The sequence below is a fragment of the Chelonia mydas genome, chromosome 1 (assembly GCF_015237465.2).
Source record: "Chelonia mydas isolate rCheMyd1 chromosome 1, rCheMyd1.pri.v2, whole genome shotgun sequence".
Lineage (NCBI taxonomy): Eukaryota > Metazoa > Chordata > Testudines > Cheloniidae > Chelonia > Chelonia mydas.
This window is the reverse complement of record NC_057849.1, coordinates 297661764-297674730: the sequence shown is the minus strand read 5'-3', so window position 1 is coordinate 297674730 and position 12967 is coordinate 297661764. Positions and strand designations below refer to the sequence as shown.

At 43.8% G+C, this 12967-nt stretch overlaps 1 long non-coding RNA gene across 1 annotated transcript; it reads left to right on the top strand.

Moving 5' to 3' along the window:
* The first annotated feature begins 471 nt into the window (after positions 1 to 471).
* Positions 472 to 5528, top strand: LOC122466348. Its single transcript, XR_006291774.1, has 4 exons — positions 472 to 523; positions 3831 to 3895; positions 4309 to 4399; positions 5434 to 5528. It is a non-coding gene; the product is annotated as an uncharacterized LOC122466348 (long non-coding RNA).
* Positions 5529 to 12967: the final 7439 nt, after the last annotated feature.

Sequence of the window (12967 nt, the reverse complement as noted above, 5' to 3'; positions counted from 1 at the left end):
GGGGACTGATTGTTCCCCATCCACCCCTGCCCACTCCACTTCTCCCTGAGGGCTGGGGGTGCCTGGTTCCCCTGGGTGCCGGGAGGACTGCAAACATGGGAGGAGGCAACGAGGTGCACAGAGTCGCAGCACCACTAAAATTTGGTTTGGTTTTTCCTATGTCCTAAGAGAGGTGAAACCGAGTGTGACATTTCCCAGGTGCAACCTGAACACTTCAGCCTGGGATGCGTTTTATACTGCTTTGCTAGTGAACAACAAATCCCTCCTGTCATAAATATAAAGGGAAGGGTAACCACCTTTCTGTATACAGAACTATAAAATCCCTCCTGGCCAGAGGCCAAACCCTTTCACCTGTAAAGGGTTAAGAAGCTAAAAGATAATCTCGCTGGCACCTGATCAAAATGAACAATGAGGAGACAAGATACTTTCAAAGCTGGTGGGGGGGAACAAAGGGTCTGTCTGTCTGTGTGATGCTTTTGCTGGGACCAGGTCAGGAATGCTCTTCAGAACTTCTGTTAAATTAGTAAGTAATCTAGCTAGAAATGTGTTAGATTTCCTTTTGTTTAAATGGCTGATAAATAAGCTGTGCTGAATGGAATGTGTATTCCTGTTTTTGTGTCTTTTTGTAACTTAAGGTTTTGCCTAGAGGGATTCTCTATGTTTTGAATCTGATTAACCTGTAAGGTATTTACCATCCTGATTTTACAGAGGTGATTCTTTTACTTTTTCTTTAATTAAAATTCTTCTTTTAAGATCCTGATTGCTTTTTCATTGTTCTTAAGATCCAAGGGTTTGGGTCTATGTTCACCTATGCAAATTGGTGAGGATTTTTATCAAGCCTTGCCCAGGAGAGGGGGGGTGTAGGGTTTGGGTAGGATTCTGGGTGGAAAGATGTCTCCAAGTGGGCTCTTTCCCTGTTCTTTGTTTAACAGGTTTGGTGGTGGCAGCATAGGGTCCAAGGACAAGGCAAAGTTTGTACCTTGGGGAAGTTTTTAACCTAAGCTGGTAAGAAAAAGCTTAGGGGGTCTTTCATGCAGGTCCCCACATCTGTACCCTAGAGTTCAGAGTGGGGAAGGAACCTTGACACCTCCACACTCTGCTCGCAGCTGAGAGCAGGCAAAATCACTCCCAGCTGAGTATATGAATGCTGTGCCCAGCCATCCATGTATCACATATAGGACAACACCCACATATCCCTCAGTCCCAGCCTTGCCCCCCCAAGAAATGTGTCTTGTTCCATTCAATAGCCCACTGGACCATACAAACCCATAAATAGCTTGTCGTTCCTACAATAGGTAATGAATATGCACCAGTCTTGTTGTCTCAAGTGGAGGTATCCCAAACACTTCAATCAAACACAATAGTTTAGATAAACCAATAAAACAAGTTTATTAATTAGAAAAAGACAGATTTTAAGTGATCATATGTGGTGATGCATAAAGGTCAGAATTGGTTACAAAAGAAATAAAAAGATAAACATGCAAGCTAAGTGATCTTGAAAACAAACATAAAAAAGGAGGGGGTGGGTTTCCTCACCCCAAAGCTTACAGCAGTCCGTGCTAGCTGGGAAAGCCTTCCCCTGGTTCCAAAAGCTTCCTTTATTCTTTCACATTTGTAGTTGCTATGAGCAGAGATGGGGAGGAGGTAATTTGTGTGTTGTGAGTTATCCATTCTTATACCTTTCCCCCCCTCTTTTCCAGCTGGGGTGTAGACAAAACAGTCCTGTGTACATGACATGCAAAATGTCTTTTAGGTGAATTGTAAGTTTCTTGCTTATACCTTTTGCATATTTGAAATTTGAGCAGTCTCAAAGATGACATGTATATTTTTTGTTTACAGTCTCTCCTGCTGGCGAATGGTTGTTTCAGCAGTTAATAGTTTTCTAACACCTGTGCTCAGTCCTTTGTTGTCTCTGAGGAGCTAGTCTGTGGACATTCCCCAGAATTGCACCATATTTCAATAACGCATATAGTAAAATATCATAGATTTACACACAGTGTTGTTACACACATTTTAACAGGATAATGATATTCAGCAGATTATGAGCTTTGAAATGCTACCTCACAATGCATACTTTGTACAAAATATATCATAGCCATATAAAAGTGGTGAACATGGGGTAACAGTGTGTCACACTGAGTCAAATTTTCAGCTCCAGCCAGAGACCTGGCAGGGGGAAGGCTGAGTTCCCCAGCCTTAGAATCATAGAATATCAGAGTTGGAAGGGACCTCAGGAGATCATCTAGTCCAATCCCCTGCTCAAAGCAGGACCAATCCCCAATTTTTTTTGCCCCAGATCCCTAAATGGCCCCCTCAAGGATTGAACTCACAACCCTGGGTTTAGGAGGCCAATGCTCAAACCATTGAGCTATTCCTCTTCCCCCCGTATCTGCACCCATCACCAGAAGTGAATGAGGCTATTTGATTGTTCTTTCTTTCTTTGCCAGATTTCCAAATTGTTTCCTTCCCTCCCCACCATTGCATCCCTGGTTGGAGTTATGATTTGGGTGTCACATAAGAATTTGTTCAAGCTCTCTTGGATTTTTGAATAAATATCACGTCTTCAAAAACTATAATAGAGAGCATGTTGTACATTATGTGTTAGTCCTAATAATGCATGAATACAATGTGCTACTCTTAGATGAGACAAAAACATTTTGTTTCATTCTGAGGTCAGTTGTGAAGCAGGGCTATACTACGTAGGGCTGATATCTGCCTCTAGGCAGGATTTATATACCCACGCATTTTGCAATTCTGCAGTGCAATGCTGGATGTCTTTCACTATATTTGGGCATGACTGATTTCATATTTTATATGTACATTCTTCCAATACTCAACAAAACACACCATGGGAACACCAACTTTAATTTTTAAAAAAGAGAGAACCTCTACACCCCTGATAAATGTCATCCTTGATGTTTTAGACAGCCTGCCTACTAATGTACAAGGAAATGTCAAGGGCTTTTACAGTTCCTTGCATTCTGTCACAGTGAAGCAAAAAAGCTAAAAGGATTCTCTGATTTATGGTGTGATCCACATCAATAGGCCTAAGTGACAGTCGAGTTACCACTGCAGAGAAAACATGCAATATACAGTATGTTGCCTCCTGTTGAGGCCTTAAGCTCATTTTCTTTTCAAAAGCAAAATTGCCCCACAGTCCTCGGCAATGATTTCAAATATCATTGAATTCTCATCATGCCATTTCCATAAAAGATTCTAGGTTTTGGAGGAAGTGCTTTTATGATTTCACTAAGTTTTACATTTATATGATGTCTCTCGATGACAGGAAACTGAAAAAAGACAAACTGTCAGAACTAGCTACATCAGACCTCAGATTTTGCTTCTCTAGGAAGCAAGTTTTTGACACTGGATTATCATGGTATCAGAAGTGTTGCTAATAATTAGTTAGTTGACATTTCCATGTAAGACCCTCGGACCTTATTATCCCGGCAGTTACACACACACCACTCCCGTTGACTTCAATGAGAGTTGTATGTGCACAACTGATGAGATAGTAGGCTCATGAGCATTGGAACTTAATGAATGGGCTATTTCAAACTGCATTAGACTGAAACTTCTAAGTAAATGTAGTGATGTTGCTTAGTTCCTTTTCAGAACCAGTGAATTGCACCGCACCTTACAACCTAGGCTAAGATTTTCAAACATGGCTAGTTATTTGGGGTATCCAAATTGAGATGCCATCAAGGGGGCTGATTTTTTGAGTTCTTAATACCTTCTGAAAATTAGGCCCTTTTGAGATGTTTCAAGCCAGGCACTCAAAAATTGAAGCATGCAAAATCACTCATCACTTTTGAAAATGTTGCCCATAGGGATGCAGCTGATTAGCCCTTGTGTGTTTCGTCTTTCCTCCTCCCCCAATTTGGGAACGGGCAAGGTAAGACAATTCTCTTTTGCAAACATATTTAGGGAGGGTGGCTTCCCCCTCACATTCCATTTAGCAGCAGGAAGACACTAAATGCTATTGACAGTAGTGCTGGGTGAATTTTTTGGGGAGTGGGGTAAAAGTTTTATGGTGAAAAATGCAGATTTGGTAACACCAAAACATTTCATGAATTTGTATCAGCTTCACCAAATTATTCATGTCAAAAACCCTCCCCCTCAAAAATTCCAAAAAACTCACATGTTTCTTAAGAAAATGTCAAAATGAAACATCTTGAATTTTTGGTTTTTAAGTTACTTTTTGTTTTAAATTTGTTAACTATTAAATCAAAACCCTTTACATGGTTGAACTTTAAATGAAACATTTAGTTGTGAGCCAATGAATAAAAAAAAAGTTTATTCACCCAGCTCTGTACCACACATGTACAGGAAGAAGGCTACGGTGGGTTGACCTGTCCTGCACCTATTGAATGAAGATAGGTGGCCCACTCCCTTGACGGTAAGTGTTGAGGCTTGCTTGTTTGGTTCTTTCCCAAAATTAAAACTGCAAGGAGTAAATCAGCTTCTGAAGATGCCAGGTGGGGGAAATGTGCTGACTTGCTGCCCTGAAAATGTCTGGAGACATTTGAAGGGAGTTTGCAGAGCACTGTCACAATTACTGTAAGGGTAAAGTGTGTGAAGAAACACAGGGCATATTGGGAATTTGGGAGAAAGGATGTCCAGTTGTCAATGACATTCCCAAATCTTTGAGTATTATTTTCATAGCAATGCCTCCTCTCCCTGCCCCCGCCCCCCAAATAAAACATACAGGTTTTTCATGGCTTGAGCATTCATAATGGAAATTTAATGCAATTCTAATTAGGGTCTTGCTTGCTGTTAAATACAGTCCATTTACCACAAACAGTGTGTGTGGGATAGCGCCAGGTATAACTCACAGAAAGCATGTATGTGTTTAAATTAACCTGTGATAGAGTGTTGGAAGCTAGCAGGTGAGCCACTGAGGCATCAATTAGCTTCCTGGAGAAGGATGATTGGGGATGTGCAAACTAATTGGCTGATCAGGCTGGAAAGCTGGGTAAGCCAGTTAGTCCATGCGCTGAGTGGTATAAGGAGGACTAGGGTGACCAGATGTCCCGATTTTTATAGGGATAGTCCTGATATTTGGGACTTTTTCTTATATAGGCACCTATTACCCCGATTCTTCACACTTGCTATCTGGTCGCCCTAAAGAGGACATAGGAAAGAAGTATAAGGGGGAGTATAACCAGGGCTAGCTGAGCCCAATGTGTTCAGACATCTCAAGAATGGGAACCCTCTGTTCCTTCCTGGCCTGGCAGGAAATGGTTAAAGCACTATATATAATACTGCTGCATGGGACTGTATTGGTAATGGGAATGTAAATAAATCATATGAAGTTGCTACCCAATGGAGAGAGTCTGAGAGGTTTCTGGGGCAGTTGGGGATGAAGTGTGCCTTGTTACACAATCTATTAGAGAAACGACATTTAAATTTTCTGCTATGCTAATTCTCTAGCTCAGCAACTTGGAAATTCTGCTGTGTTGGTGGCGTTAGAGTGGTTGGTGGAATGAAATCTGAGAGCTAAGCATGGAGAATTAGGATGTTGAGAGGACAGCTGCGTCTCTACGAGAATGTCTCATACCAGTTGCTCTGTAGAATGAAAATATAGAAGCACTACTCAAGTCCTATATGCTCTGATATTTAATATGTAAGGAAAACATTATCCCCAAACCTACTGTATCTCAAATATACAAACTTATTATGTTTTCCTCAATCAATTATTTAGTTATTGGAGTTTTTCCTTTTCTTTACTCCATCCTCACTTTTTCTTCCTCTGATGTTTATCTTCATTTCCTAAGGTAAATCTCTCTCTCTCTGTATCAAACTGTCTTCCTCTTTCAGTCTGGCTTCAGAAAGCAGTTTCTCAAAGAAGGAAGAGGAGATTTTGACGGTCAACATGATTGCAATTCTTCCCTCTTCCCATTTAAGTGTGTAAGTAATTATAAAGAAAATCTTCAAAAATATGCTTGGTTTTTATTTCATGGTTTTGTCAATATCTGGATAAACAAATGATAAAAAGATACCAATTGGTAGACAGGGATTGGAAGAAAGGAAAATGTGGTAGATTTAAATAGTGATGAAGTAAACAAAATAGGAAGATAGTTGAGGAGGAAAAGCAAGGTGTAGCGTGGAAAAGAACATGAAGAATGGAGAGGAAAGGGAAGAAGTGGAGAAATACAACAGAAGAACATCAGATACTTATATTTAATGGTTTAAGTGAAACACAAGTATCAAGTTTTTTTTAAACTTTGAAGGCAAGATGGTATGGCTTCAGGGAATGAGCACAAGACTGGGTTTCAGGACTACAGCAGAGTCAGTGTCAGAGCTATGTTTAAAACTCAGGGACTTGCATGCGATTGTCAGAATAATCAGACCCCTGACTTCTGATCCCAAACACTTTACTTTGATTCCTCTGAGGCTTTAGGTAACTCACTTACCTTCTCTACCTTCATTTCCCACTCTGTAAATTGGGATATTAATGCTTACCGACCTTAATAGGGTATTGTAAGGACTGATTATTAAATATTTGAAAAATGTTCAAAGTTTAATGTGCTTTACTGAAGTGTTTTAAATATTATTAAAAGTTGAGCAACTTATTTTACAAATTATACGTACCTGCCTGACCAAACACCCTTACTTGGTTAGGACACACACAAACAGAGATGCTTCTAGAATTCATAGGAGTCCAAAATTTGTAGGTGTCACCTAATTTTGAAGTTGTATTTGCTGACATGGTCTCTGTTTTGGTTTTACAAAAGCCTTTAAAATACTGATTCTATCACCATCTTGTCTCTTGGTAGTTCTTCCTCCCCATGCCCCCAGACACTGTAAACAAGTCTCCAGTTTTTCACCATATAACACCCTTTGGGGAGATCTTAAGTGACAAAACAGTAGCAATGCAACCTGTGTGGAACTTGGAAGGAAGAGCACAGATTGCAGAAAGGAAGAGGTTGGAGAAAGCACCAGGAAGCCAATCTGTGTGCACAGCAGCTCTGTAAATGGCTTTCTTAATAAAGAGCCAGTTTAGGTTTAGAAATATGGAGTCCTCTCGTGTTGTTACCCAGCATGTGGCATATGAAACATGGTGGTAATGGTCAGTCTAGTGAGACCCACAGCAAGAGTGTGTTATTAACAGGAAAACAAGCAACGCCTAGATACAGAGCAAACAGGCTCAGACTACTAGGAATGCTGGATTTCCAGATATTGCAGCACAAGAATGGAAACAGTGGAATTAATTTTTTTTTTAAAAGGAAGGTAATATAATTAATGTCAATCAACATGGATTTATGGAAAAATAAATATTGTCCAACTAACTTTGTGGGGTTTTTTTAAATGAGATTACAAGCTAGGTTGATAAAGGTGATAGTGCTGATGTAATATAGTGGGATTCCTGTAATGCATAGGACTTGGTACCATGTAACATTCTGATTGATTTTGTATCTTTCTAGGATTTTTTTTAATGTGGTACACATTAAATGGATTAAAAATTCGCTAACCGACAGGTCTCAAAATGTAAATGGAGAATTGACTGGGAGTGTCTCTAGAGGTGTCCCGCAGGGATTAGTTCTTGGCCCTACGCTATTTAACATTTTTATAAATGACCTGGAAGAAAATATAAAATTTATTTCTTTTAATGTTAGCAGATGACACAAACATTGGGGAAGTGGTAAATAGTGAAGAGGATAGGTCTCTGGTTCAGAGTGACCTGGATTGGATAGTAAGCTGGGCACAAACAAACAATATGCATTTCAATGCATCTGATCACAGTTTAAAAGTATGTGCGTAGGGAACATAATTTGATAATGGGCTCTTCCATCTAGCAGACAAAAGTCAAAAACTAAAATAACAGCACTTTGAAAGAATAAAATTACAGAGATATCTGTGCATTGCAGGAAGTACCAACAAGTAACAACAACAACAACAACAATATAAGTATGTGTTGGGGGGTGAGGGTGAAAGAGACAGTGTGTGAGCTCAGGGAGTGTGAGAGAGACTGCCCGCTGCCCCTTTAAGAGAACAGCACTCACTAGTCTGAAGGAAAGCTCCTTCAGACACAGCAGCAGCCGCCAGCAGCTCCGTCCCTCTCTTGGTGAGCCCTGTCCCCCCCACCCCACACACACACACCCTGCTCTGTGGAGATGGGGTACATGGGCAGGGGACACCCTGACAGTGGTGCCCCTCCACTCCCACCCCAGCAGACAGGAAGCTCCTGGGAGCAGCTGCAGGGGCGGCTCCAAGGCAGGGGGCAGGAGCCGAGGGGCTGCAGACCTCGGGGGAAGGGCACCCTGTTTATAACAGCGCCCCTGACCTTTGCTTAGTTCGCCCGTATGTAAGGCCGGTCCTGAGAACAACTACCAGGTGTTGTGGTGGACTCTCCCTCACTGGCAGTTTTTAATTTAAGTTTGTATGCTTTTCTAAAATATATGCTCTTGTTCAAAGAATAATGAATTCAGGGAAGTTCTATAGTCTGTGTGTATGCAAGTCAGACCAGATGATCACAGAGGCCTAGTTTCCAACACCAATTTCGGTTCACTGATTTCTGATTCAACATTTTATTTCTTTATTTACCAAGCATGATCTTAACACAGTCCTTAACAAACTATGTCAAATTCAAAACATAGTTTTTCTCAACAGTCTTAGTGACCAAACTTCTTAGGTCAAGACCCCTTCTTCTGTTTTATGGATGCTTCGTTTGTCCCTTCTTGTGCACTGAAACAATGAACACAGAGAGAGAGAGATAGAAAGAGGTGTCTTGGGTGTCTGCCCCTTCTTTTTATAGTCCTGTCCCCTCTTTGAGGAGCGTTTCCAGCTGGGAGTAAAGGTAACAGGCAGTCTGTGTGGAAGGGTATGCCATGCTATTTCTTTCCTAAGATGTAGATTTTTCACTCTGACCCTTTATCCTGCCAAAGAATGGCCACTTAGCAGGTAATGGCCCATTGCCCTTGTTTACACCTGACTGAGGGGTCAGCTTGCCCTTTGTCTGTGAGGAACTGGTTTGGCCACTCCCCAGAGTTGGAACATGTATTAGTAACACCAGGCAGTGGAATCTTAACTTTACATACAATGTTTCCACGCATATTTTACCTGGTCACAGTAGATTAGCACTCTCACAGACTGGAGTAGTCTATCTACCAGACATTCAGGCAAGAACTATAATCAGAAAACTGTAGGCACATTTTGCAAGGTACGGCATAACTAAGGCTGCGCCTTTGTCACGGAGGTCACAGAAGTCATAGATTCTGTGACGGTCCATGACTTCTGCAGCTGCCGGTGTGCCTAGCCAGGGGACGACCTGTGCCGCTCAGGCAGCTACTGAGCCAGTCGCACAGGCTGCTGCTGGGGCAGTCTCAGGCCACCATGCCCCCCTCCCTCAGCAGCAGCAGGAGTTTGGGTGTGGGAGGGGGCTGGGGTATGGGATGGGGTGAAGGCTCTGGGCAGCGCTTATCTTGGGAGCTTGGGTGCTGCTGCGGGGAGAGAGAACTGTGGGGAGTCCTCTCTCTCCACTGTAGCCCTGGGGCATCCTGCATCCCGGCCCCACCCCAAGTCTCCACCCCCAGCCAGAACGCTAACCCTCCCACACTCCAACCCTCTGCCCCAGCCCTGAGCCCCCTCCCACAATCCAAACCCATCAGCACCCCGCGCCATGAATTTTGTTATGTGCACCAATATGGAGGTGATGTCACGCTTTGCCTCCAGCATTTATAATGGTGTTAAATATATAAAAACATGTTTTTAATTTATAAGGGGGGTCACACTCAGAGGCTTGCTATGTGAAAGGGGTCACCAGTACAAAAGTTTGAGAACCTCTGTCCTAGGCAGAAGCGTGGCCAGGCGGCTCTGCGCACTGCCTCCGCCCTGAGTGCTGGCTCTGCAGCTCCCATTGGGTGGGAACAGCAGCCAATGGAAACTGCAGGGCTGGTGCCTGCAAGCAGAGGCAGTGCACAGAGCTTCCTGGCTATGGCTCTGCCTAGAAGCTGAGAGAGGGGGATGTTGTCACTTCTGGGGAGGCACGGAGCCAGGTGGGGAGCCTACCAGCCCTGCCAACGCCCCCAGCACCAGCAGGGGTCCCGGGCTGTGCGCCGCTGCCCCCCCTCCCGAACCTGCGGTGCCCCCTAGGCCTCCCTCCAGTACTCACGGCGCCTCTGGGCCGCCCCCTGAGCACCTGCAGCACCCCCAGGCTGCCCCCTCCCCCCCCGCAAGATTTACTTAGGGGCACATAGTACAAGTTATGGACAGGGTATGGGCTGTGAATTTTTGTTTACTACCCATGACCTGTCCATGACTTTTACTAAAAATACCCGTGACTAAAAGGTAGCCTTAGCCATAACTGACATGCTATGTACAGACAATAGGCCACAGTACATCACAGCAGAATTAAAATGGTTTAGTACTAAATGGAAACTTGAACACAAGATATCTTCCCCTGGGTACCCCCAAAGCAATCAGAAGGCAGAGTCAGCAGTAAAGACAGGCAAGAGACTGATGACAACAGAAAACTGACAGAGGAAGGAATCCCTATCTGGCAATGCTGGACCATCACAATATTCTCTCTCAGGGATTAGACAGTAGCCCAGCATAGGGATTGACAGGCTGCAGAACAAGGACTCTGCTTCCCATGGGGGTCATCTGCTGCAATCCAGTCGAGGAGCAATGGACAGGATACAGAAACAGTTAAAAGAATGCCAAGCTAGGCAGGCAGCCCGTTACAATAAAGAAGCCAAGGACCTGAGGCTTCTATGCACAGATGAGCAGGTCTGGTTTCAACCATCAAATAGCCACACAAAGAAATGGCAAAAGGCAATAGTCCAAACTAAAGTTGGACACAGGTCATATGAGGTAGCTAAGCTACAATCTCTAGCTACAGGTAGAGAGGAAACTGAGGACAATGGTGTACTTCTGGCAGACAGCTGGTATACTCAGACAAGACCAGGGCCAGGAGGACTTAGAAAAAGCCTCAGCCATCCTTTGGCCTGATGTAATCGGGAAAAAATGTGGCTCAAGAGCAATAGAGAGAACCAACAGGACGCCATCCAACAGAAGGAAGACAGCCATAGCGTGGAAGCAAGTTCCCCACCAGTAGCCGTAACACAAACAAGAAGTAAGAGACTGCTTCAAAGACCAGCATATTTGAAAGACTATGAGACCTAGCAGACAGCAAGGGGCTGGAAGTAAAGTCATGTCCCTACAGTGGGCATGTCACCAAATGTCTGCATAAAAAACACAATAATCGTTGAAAGGAAAGCTATAGCAATCAGCATGGAAGTTGGAGGGAGTAGCACAGACTGCAGGAGGGAAGAGTTTGGAGGATGCACCAGCGAGCTTGTCTGTGTGTACCTGGCTTGAATGCTAACTGCAGTTTTAGCATCTCTATAACTAGTTCTCTTAGTAAAGAACCAGTTTAGTTTTAGAAACATGTTGTTATCCAGCAGATGGTATATGAAACAAAAGGTTTCACTTTATTATCAAAAATTTAAAACTTGCTTTCCAGAGAGGCTTGCATTTTATGTTTTAAAGCTTCCAGCAGTTCTTTCATAGACAGCTCTCCTGCTGCGGAAGTGGGGGAGGATCAGTACCTCCTGCAGTAACTGTGCTCACACTTCATTTTTAGCATCTATAGCTATATCTATGTATGTTGCTTAGGTCTTCCTCATTCTCCAAAAATTCAGGCCGTTCACAGTACTGATATCAGCTATTTAATAGAAACAATGTTGAAATAGGGGAGACCAGTGTGGCCTACTGCAGGGGCCTTCTCTCAACCTTTTTTGTTCTGAGCCCCCCTCCCCACCCAACATGCTATAAAAACTTCATGGCCCACCTGTGCCCCAACAACTTTTTCTGCATATCCAGTAGGTTAAAATCCAGGGAGGGCATTAGGGGGTAGCAAGCAGGGCAATTGCCTGGGGCCCTATGCCACAAGGGACCCTGCAAAGTTGAGTTACTCGGGCTTTAGCTTCAGCCTTGCGTGGTAGGGCTCAGGCTTTGGCTTCAGTTCCAGACCCAGGCGGTGGGGTCAGGCTTTGGCTTTCTGCCTTGGGCCCTAGTGTGTCTAACACCAGCACTGCTCTCTGGTTTATTTTGGCGGATTGCCTGAAACCTACTCATGGCACCCCAGAGGGATGCTGACCCCTAGTTGAAAGCTGCTGACCTACTGGATGTAACATTTAGGGTTACCACCTTTTAAATGCAAAAAAAAAAAAAAAAAAAAAAGCCACCCCCACCAAGGCAAGCCTGCTGCAACCCCAACCACAAGGCAACTCTGGACTCCCCACCCACAGCTTTAACAGCCACTTATAGTATCTAGAGAGATAACACATATAGATAAGATTGCTATCATTACCATAACAAGTCTCCTCACTCTCCTGTAAGGTGACCAGACAGCAAGTGTGAAAAATTGGGACCGGGTGGAGGATAATAGGAGCCTATATAAGAAAAAGACCCCAAAATTGGGACTGTACCTATAAAATCGGGACATCTGGTCACCCTACTCTCCTGTGACTCAAAATCCTGTCGCACACACACATGTGGTGCGCTTGCGTGTGTGGGCAAACAGCTGCTGTATTTTCAACAGTTTTGATCTGTTATCGCTTAAACTGCAGCAGTGGAAACACTGCAGCACCTTTAGCTGGACACAGAAACTTTTAATATTAGATATCCCAGTGTATTGTGATACTAATGCAAATCTTTAGACCCACATAAAAATACCCTGGCAGATTACTACTCAGGCAACTGGCAAATCAGTAAAAAAAACCAGACAGGCCAGTCAAATATTAGCCAGGTGGTAACCCTAGGACAGGGGTGGGCAAACTTTTTGGCCCGAGGGCCACAGGTGGGTATGGAAATTGTATGGTGGGCCATGAATGCTCACGAAATTGGGGGTTGGGGTGCGGGCTCTGGGGTGGGGCCAGAAATGAGGAGTTTGATGCGGGAGGGGGCTCCAGGCGGGGCAGGGGGTTGGGGTACAGGGAGGGTGAGGGCTCCAGTGGGGGTG